The following is a 9,309-nucleotide window of genomic DNA, read 5'->3' as shown; positions in this document are numbered from 1 at the left end:
ATGAAAGCTTTGAAGTAGGCAGTAATTGCTGTTGATTTTATGGTCATTCATTTTCATTCATTTTATTAGCATTTTATGTTGATTTTATGGTAACTAATTTTCGTTCATTTTATGGTCAGTCATATTCATTCATTTTATGATCGTTTTATGCTGATTTAATGGTCATTAATATACGTCTTTTTTGAGGTTCTTTTTGTTAGTAATACAGAATGAAATACATTTTCTTCCTTTTTGTACGTTCATGTTAAAATGATTATCCTACACAAATGCATGTGACATAAAATTAAATAGAATTAGGCTGAAAGTAATCCAAAATGTTTGATTACCCCCAAAATGTAATCTATGAGATACATGCATTTTTTTTGTCATGTAATTTGTAATCAGCACCTGATTACAATTCACAAGTCATCCATCCAGTACTGGCCATAAATGCTGTCGATTGAGCTTAACTTGTAACGTGGAATATTTCTTTAAAAATACAATTAATAGAGAAAAAACAAACACTGAATTCACAAAAACTCATGTAGGAATCAATAATCTGCCAAACAGACAGACTCAATGGCTGTGAGGGAATTCGGTGCAACCTTACAACACATTATCCACAAGTCTTGTGCTGAAAGATATCCATAAACTATTAATAAAGCGAAGCACTCATAGCAGTATCAAATGTTTCAACTGTTGTTTTGTTTTAGCCCTAATGCAATAAAAGCTATAATTCTCTGCAGAAGTTTATCAAGTAAGAGACAGCTATACTTTAGTATTCAAACTCTCTCTTGGACAAGTGGCCTCCTCCCATTATCTTGCAGAGCACGTCTTTCAATGCAGAGGTCCCATACTTTAAATAGGGGCCAAGCAGGGGGCCGCAGGACTAGAGGCTAAAGCCCTACACCCATCACGGCCTCACACTTGACACAAAGGACCACTCTTTTAATATAAGGAGTACAGAGATACAGCTCAGTCACTTATCTGTCACATTCATTATTATCCCTGTGTTGCCTTAATTTGTCATTTTGCCACTCGATTTCTCAAAAACACTGAATATCGCAAATATGCAGTCCTCCTCCTCGTGCCTTTGTTGGCTACCACTCAGGCCTTGTATTTCCCAACTTATCAGAGCGAAAGGGAGGATGGCATGAACTCGCCTGTGTTATGTAATCTTTGCTTGCATTCTGTGATTGGGAAAGGTTCCACACAAAAAAAAGAAAACAAAAATAAAATAAAATGTAAAACAGGTCTTTACATAAGGAAATGCAACTGGACAGAGCTCATTGATAGAAAGAGACAGTTCATCCAGTCCATCTAAGACAGATCTGGACTTAATCCATTTAATATGTATGGAATTCAGGGAATAGGGCAGGGATAAATCTAAACATGAGGAGACCCTCCCTTATGACAAAGAAAATAAATAGTCAGATTGAATTACGATTGCTAGGACACCACTGAGGGACCTCAGTCAGACACTTGACAAAACAAATGCCTGATAAATTTAGCATTTCACAGATCTCCAGTGATCTATCATCATCTGTGAATGCATCTCTGTTTAAAGTCTCTCTTTAGTTTTATCTGGGCGATTACTGGACATAAAGAAAGCAGCAATATTATGATGTACATTGAATAAAACGTTTAATTCTAGTGATTCTGCACTATTTCTAGGTCACTAACAACATATGTGACACTGATCATGATAAGCAAGCTTTGTAAAAAAAGATAAGATTTGCTTCCACTGAATAATAATAAGTTTAATTTGTATAGAACCTTTCAAGAACACGTCACATTAATGACATGACACAATAATACATACTGTAGACATTGTATAGTCGAAGCACACAAGATGCTCTTAGGAACATTCTCAAATCATACTGGATGATATGGATCGATCGACCTATCCATCTATCCATCCATCTATCTACATGTATATAGATGTATATATACAGTTGAAGTCAGAGGTTTACATACTGTACATAGCCAAATACATTTAAACTCAGACATTAAATCATAGAAAACATCCCTGTCTTAGGTCAGTTAGGATCACTACTTTATTTTAAGAATGTGAAATGCCAGAATAATAGCAGAGAGAATGATTTGTTCAGCTTTTATTTCTTTAATGGCATTCCCAGGGGGTTAGAAATGTACATACACTTTGTTAGTATTTGGTAGCATTGCCTTTAAATTGTTTAACTTGGGGCCAAATGTTTTGGGTAGCCTTCCACAAGCTTCTCACTATAAGCTGGGTAGCTCAGTGAGTAAAGATGCGGAGTACCACACCTGGAGTTGTGAGTTAGAATCCAGGGTGTGCTGAGTGACTCCAGCCAGGTCTCCTAAGCAACCAAAGTGGCCCGGTTGCTAGGGAGGGTAGAGTCACATGGGGTAAACTCCTTGTTGTCACTATAATATGGTTCGCTCTCCATGGGGCACGTGGTGAGTTGTGTGTGGATGACGCGGAGAATGGAGTGAAGCCTCCACATGTGCTATGTCTCCACCGTAACACGCTCAACAAGCCACGTGATAAGATGCGTGGATTGACAGTCTCAGATGTGGAGGCAACTGAGATTTGTCCTCCGCCACCAAGATTGAGGCGAGTCACTATGCCACCAAGAGGATTAGAGCACGTTGGGCATTCCAAATTGGGGAGAAAATAAAAATTTGAAAATACCTTGACTTTGTCGTCCTTAAGCAATTTTGCCACAATCTTTGAGGTATGCTTGGGGTCATTGTCCATTTGGAAGACCCATTTGCAACCCCTTTAACTTCCTGGCTGATATCTTAAGATTTTGCTTCAATATATACACATCATTTTCCTTCCATCTATTTTGTGAAGTGCACCAGTCCCTCCTGCAGCAAAGTACCACCACAACATGATGATGCCACCCCCATGCTTCACAGTTGGGATGGTATTCTTCAGCTTGCAAGCCTCACCCAAACAGTTCAATTGTTTTTCATCACACCAGAGGACATTTCTCCAAAAAGTCAGATCTTTGTCCCAATGTGCACTTGCAAACTATAGTCTGGCTTTCAGTTTATGTCAATATAGGCTTGTTTTACTGTGGATATACAGGTGAAACTCGAAAAATTAGAATATCGTGCAAAAGTTCATTAATTTCAGTAATTCAACTTAAAAGGTGAAACTAATATATTATATAGACTCATTACAAGCAAAGTAAGATATTTCAAGCCTTTATTTGATATAATTTTGATGATTATGGCTTACAGCTTATGAAAACCCCAAATTCAGAATCTCAGAATATTAGAATATTGTGAAAAGGTTCAGTATTGTAGGCTCAAAGTGTCACACTCTAATCAGCTAATTAATCCAAAACACCTGCAAAGGGTTCCTGAGCCTTTAAATGGTCTCTTCAGTTGAATTCACCATCATGGGGAGGACTGCTGACCTGACAGTTGTGCAGAAAACCATCATTGACACCCTCCACAAGGAGGGAAAGCCTCAAAAGGTAATTGCAAAAGAAGTTGGATGTTCTCAAAGTGCTGTATCAAAGCACATTAATAGAAAGTTAAGTGGAAGGGAAAAGTGTGGAAGAAAAAGGTGGATGACAGCAGGGATGACCGTAGCCTGGAGAGGATTGTCAGGAAAAGGCCATTCAAATGTGTGGGGGAGCTTCACAAGGAGTGGACTGAGGCTGGAGTTACTGCATCAAGAGCCACCACACACAGACGGGTCCTGGACATGGGCTTCAAATGTCAAACGTCTTACCTGGGCTAAAGAAAAAAAGAACTGGTGTTGCTCAGTGGTCCAAAGTCCTCTTTTCTGATGAGAGCAAATTTTGTATCTCATTTGGAAACCAAGGTCCCAGAGTCTGGAGGAAGAATGGAGAGGCACACAATCCAAGATGCTTGAAGTCCAGTGTGAAGTTTCCACAGTCTGTGTTGGTTTGGGGAGCCATGTCATCGGCTGGTGTTGGTCCACTGTGCTTTATTAAGTCCAGAGTCAATGCAGCCGTCTACCGGGACATTTTAGAGCACTTCATGCTTCCTTCAGCAGACAAGCTTTATGGAGATGCTGACTTCATTTTCCAGCAGGACTTGGCACCTGCCCACACTGCCAAAAGTACCAAAACCTGGTTCAATGACCATGGTATTACTGAGCTTGATTGGCCAGCAAACTCGCCTGACCTGAACCCCATAGAGAATCTATGGGGCATTATAAGAGAAAGATGAGAGACATGAGACCAAACAATGCAGAAGAGCTGAAGGCCGCTATTGAAGCATCTTGGTCTTCCATAACACCTCAGCAGTGCCACAGGCTGATAGCATCCATGCCACGCCGCATTGAGGCAGTAATTAATGCAAAAAGGGCCCAAACCTTAATTACTGAAATTAATGAACTTTTGCACGATATTCTAATTTTTCGAGTTTCACCTGTAGATGCTTGTCTACCTGTTTCCTTCAGCATCTTCACAAGATCCTTTGCTGTTGGTCTGGAATTGATTTGCACTTTTCTCACATAAACTATATTCCTCTCTAGAAGACAGAATGCATCTCCTTCCTGAGTGGTAGGATTGCTGCGTGGTCCCATGGTGTTTATACTTGCGTACTATTGTTTGTACAGAAGAATGTGGTATCTTCAGGCGTTTGGAAATCGTTCCCAAGAATGAACCAGACTTGTGGAGATCCACAATTTTTCTCTGAGGTCTTGGCTGATTTCTTTTAATTTTCCCATGATGTCAAGCAAAGATCCACTGAGCTTGAAGGTAGGCCTTAAAAAACAGCCTATAAGAAGCTAATTGCTTAAAAGTTTTACATAATTTTCTGGAATTTTCCAAGCTGCTTAAAGGCAGTCATCTTAGTGAATTTAAACTTCTGACCCACAGGAATTGTGATATAGTCAATTAAAAGTGAAACAATCTGTCTGTAAACAATTGTTGGAAAAATTACTTTTGTCATGCACAAAGAAGATTTGTAAACAACTTCTGAAATCTTTGGAGTGGTTAAAAAAAATTAGTTTTAATGACTTCAACCTAAGTGTATGTAAACTTCTGACTTCAACTGTATATATATTTGATGTTAATTAAAATGTTCTCATATTGCTATGCTGATCAAATTATTGATGTAAAACCCAAGAGTCTTAATTATCCTTTTAAAACAATGGATTTTTATTAAATAAATTTACAGACCTACCATAAGTGTCTACTCCACCTCTGACAGAACACTGCAACATCCCTCATCCACGTCTTCACACCAAACATTGACTACCACCACTTTGTAAATGTACAGTAAAAAGATGTTTTAGAAATGCATGGTGAACGACCTCATGCATATGTGGATTTTCCATTGTGCTTCAACAAAAACTCTTCAAATCTGAAGAGAGGTTCTTAAAAATAGGAACAGGAAGTAAGCTCTATTAATAGCACATGGCTGTATTATGGCGCACATATATGACACTTACACTGTCAACTTAGTATACAGAATAAACTGTTTTGATAAAACGCAGATTCTTTAGACTGCATGGCTCAATAAAACAACAACCAAACTGAGCTCTTGTTATATGAATGTGCAGGTGTAAAAAAAACTACAACTACCAGCAGACGAGCTATGATGCTGAAATATGAAATAGACTGGAACATTGGATGCTCAAAAAATAAAAATAAAGGCCAGATGCATAACAAGATTAAACCCAAATCTAATATCCTACATCTTCATGTGCTGGCTGTCAACACAGTTCAGATGGCAGATGTGGAGAGGGTCTGTGTGAGTAGACACAGAAGAAGTCAAAAATACAGAAGAGAATCAGTAAGCTCAATTCCCTTTGGATGGGGATTCATAGTGATGACCAGAGTTTGACCTGAGGTAACATGTGGCATTCACGAGACAGCAATGCAAATCCCGATAAACTCTTCAAGATAAGCAATCTTGCATTTAAAGGCTTTAGCCTTTCCCCTCTCAAACAGCCTTAAACAGAGGAAGGAGCTCAATATATAAAAAAGCAGCTCATTATTAAAATAGCAGTCTTGATGAACACAAAATAGGTATTGTTTTAAAGTTTAGAAGCTTTACTTCCCAATGCCTGTAGGCATTATGACCAAAACTGAACAATCCATCCATCCATCTTCAACCGCTTATCCAAAGTCGGGTAGCGGGGGCAGCTGCTCCAGCAGGGGGCCCCAAACTTCCCTATCCCGAGCCACATTAACCAGCTCTTAATGGGGGACCCAGAGGTGTTCCCAGGCCAGTGTGGAGATGTAATCTCTCCACCTAATCCTGGGTCTTCCCCGAGGCCTCCTCCCAGCTGGACGTGCCTGAAACACCTCCCTAGGGAGGCGGCAGGGGGCATTCTTACCAGATGCCCAAACCTCAACTGACTCCTTTCGACGCAAAGGAGCAGCGGCTCTACTCCGAGCTCCTCATGGATGACTGAGCTCCTCACCCTATCTCTAAGGGAGAAGCCCACCACCCTTCTGAGGAAGCCCATTTTGGCCGATTGTACTTGCTACCTAGTTCTTTCGGTCATGACCCAGCCTTCATGACTATAGGTGAGGGTAGGAACAAAAATTGACTGGTAGATCGAGAGCTTTGCCTTCCGGCTCAGCTCTCTTTTCGTGACAACGGTGCGATAGAGCGAGTGCAATACAGCCCCCGCTGCACCGATCCTCCGGCCAACCTCCCGCTCTATAGTCCCCTCACTCGTGAACAAGACCCCGAGGTACTTGAACTCCTTCACTTGGGGCAATACCTCATTCCCTACCTGGAGTACGAACTCCATTGGTTTCCTACTCTCCAAAACTGAACAAGTGCTTTGAAATTTTCAGGCAAAAAGAAGTTCCCTGTCTGTCGCTCACTTCGACGTTGTGTTGAAGAAGCGACACTAGGGTGAGAGCCGCGTTTTTGCTTATAACTTCACGAAAAATAAACGGAACATAAAATATTTCACAAAATTTGTTTTATCTTTCAAACGAGCCAACACACAAAGAAATCGTCTGCATATATCATTAGATAATACACACGAAGCACAATGTTACATATGGCTACCAGGAGATGGTGCCAAGTAAGTGACACAAACTCGATGCACTCATTGAGTCAAAAGACACACTCTGTGAAATCTCATTAATATAATCATGTCTCCATGCTATGCATAACTTTAATTATTTATACACTGATACTAAGCACTCGACCTTCCATATTTTTTTTTTGTCGATATAAAAGCCTTTAATTTTGTGTATGCCACTGAAACAGGAAATCTTTAAAAACACCTTCAGAGCTTAAAGGTGCAGTATGTAAGATTCAGAAACCCTTGTTATTAATGACATCTGCGGCCGTTAAATGAACTGCAGCGAGCTACCTGTAGCTCGCGCTGGTGCACACACTCCATAGGGAAGCGAACGAACAGAGCATTGACCAAAACAATGATGTAATGTACAAAGAGCCAACGTGATTCTTGCTGACAGATGAAGCAGCATAATTAAAATTACACAGTTATGATTGTTTTGACTCTGCAGTTGTGGAACAGGGCTAAAACATAGTGTGGATATAGTTCTGTCTAGAAATTCTCCAAAAAGTCAGATCTTTGTCCCAATGTACACTTGCAAACTATAATCTGGCTTTTTTTTATTATTATTATTTAAGCTTCACATTTCTGCCTTTAAAAAAACTCAAAACATTGGCCCAATTGACTTCCATTATAAGTGCCTCACTGTAACCTTGATTTTTGCTTATTTTTTCTCCCAAAAATGACAAATTATTGTTTGAAGGTAATTAACATTATGCCACAAATGCTATCGATTAAGCTTAACTTGTATTGAACCCGGAATATTCCTTCAACTACAACATGATATCAGACATTTTTGGAAAAAGCTCAACAAAGCTCAGCTCTTGCTTAGACAGTCAATCAAACATGTTTGTATGACTAGAGAATATCAATGCCAAGGCTGCTCCACAATATTACAGTATCCAAGAGTCTTGGGGAAATGAGGCTTCCCAATTTTTCACTTTTTAATCAATGAATTTCCATGACATGTTTGTGATTAATGGACATTGTTGCTTAGAAATGATACATATATATATATATAATATAAGATAAATATATATAAATATTTTAGAGCCAAGTAGCACAATTAGAATTTTAATATTTTATTGTATTAATTCCCTTGACTTTTCCAAGCCTGGTAATCACTTTTTCCAGGTCTTCCGTGAGCAATGAAACCTTGTGATATGTAATGTTGGGTTTCAACCCTTAGTTACATCATGTTTATTTTTGAATGGTAACCCTGTCCTCTTAAAGGGCATATGACTTGTTTCATATCTTCACCAAAATAGTAGGACCAGGGAGTCAGGAGAACTTAATACCATCCGCTTGTAGAATATTGAAAGCTCTTTCTCTGCCACACACACCCAAGAATAACTTCAGCTCACTTGTTCCAAGAACCTACAAATCTGGACTAGAAGAACTCACAAAAGCAGAGATTTTGCTGGCACAAATGCAGGACAAGTGATGCAATGGATTTGCTGGTTGTCAATCTTGCAATTTACAGATCAAGCATGATCACAGATTTACCATAAGCTCCTCTAGCATAACTGAAATCAAATCTTAATAGCATTAGAGATAAGAATTGATGTAATCGGATACCTTTAATCTGCTTGAGTTGTAGTGAGAGCTTATTCAAAGTTGCTGAATTTGGAGTTGGTCAACAAGTCAAGCCATAGGATGGATGTTTGCATCACATATTGGTGACCTATGACCACGGCCAGTTCTAAGGGAGGGCTACGGAGGGCATTGCCCCTCTAGATTTTCCTGTGCCCACCAGTTCTGGATGGATGACAAAACGATCAATGCCCCCCCTACTCCGGTCCCACAAAGAGACAAACACTTGCCCACCATAAAGATCAAGTGCATTCAAGTACAAGCCCTGTTTAAGACACTAGTACGAAGAAAGCTTATGATGCCGAAAAAACTCTCTAGTTAGGCAGCTCACTAGGTTGAGACACAGCTAGAAGTTGTAGTAGACAGAATACAATTAGATTGTTTCATATGTAATAGCTAAATATCTTTAAACAGTCAAAAAATGGAGGAGGAGATATTATTTCTTACCATATGAAGGACGTCCTTACACCCAAAATGGTACACCGATGCTTTATGGTCCGGGTTAACTTGAAATAATTCGTTGAAGTCGCGTACAACCCTGCTTTTTGTTTCAACTGGTTGTAAACACAAATTATAAAGTAGGCTATTTCAAACGATAAACTTTTTAAGACGTAGTTAACATAATTTCGTATTAGTGATCCTTTGGCTCTCCTTTGAATAATAGGACCTGGAGTACATGTGTATGTAAAGTAGCACAGCGAATCTGTCCAGTTTAGTTT

The sequence above is a fragment of the Xyrauchen texanus genome, chromosome 15, assembly GCF_025860055.1.
Source record: "Xyrauchen texanus isolate HMW12.3.18 chromosome 15, RBS_HiC_50CHRs, whole genome shotgun sequence".
Lineage (NCBI taxonomy): Eukaryota > Metazoa > Chordata > Actinopteri > Cypriniformes > Catostomidae > Xyrauchen > Xyrauchen texanus.
This window is presented reverse-complemented; position numbering follows the sequence as displayed.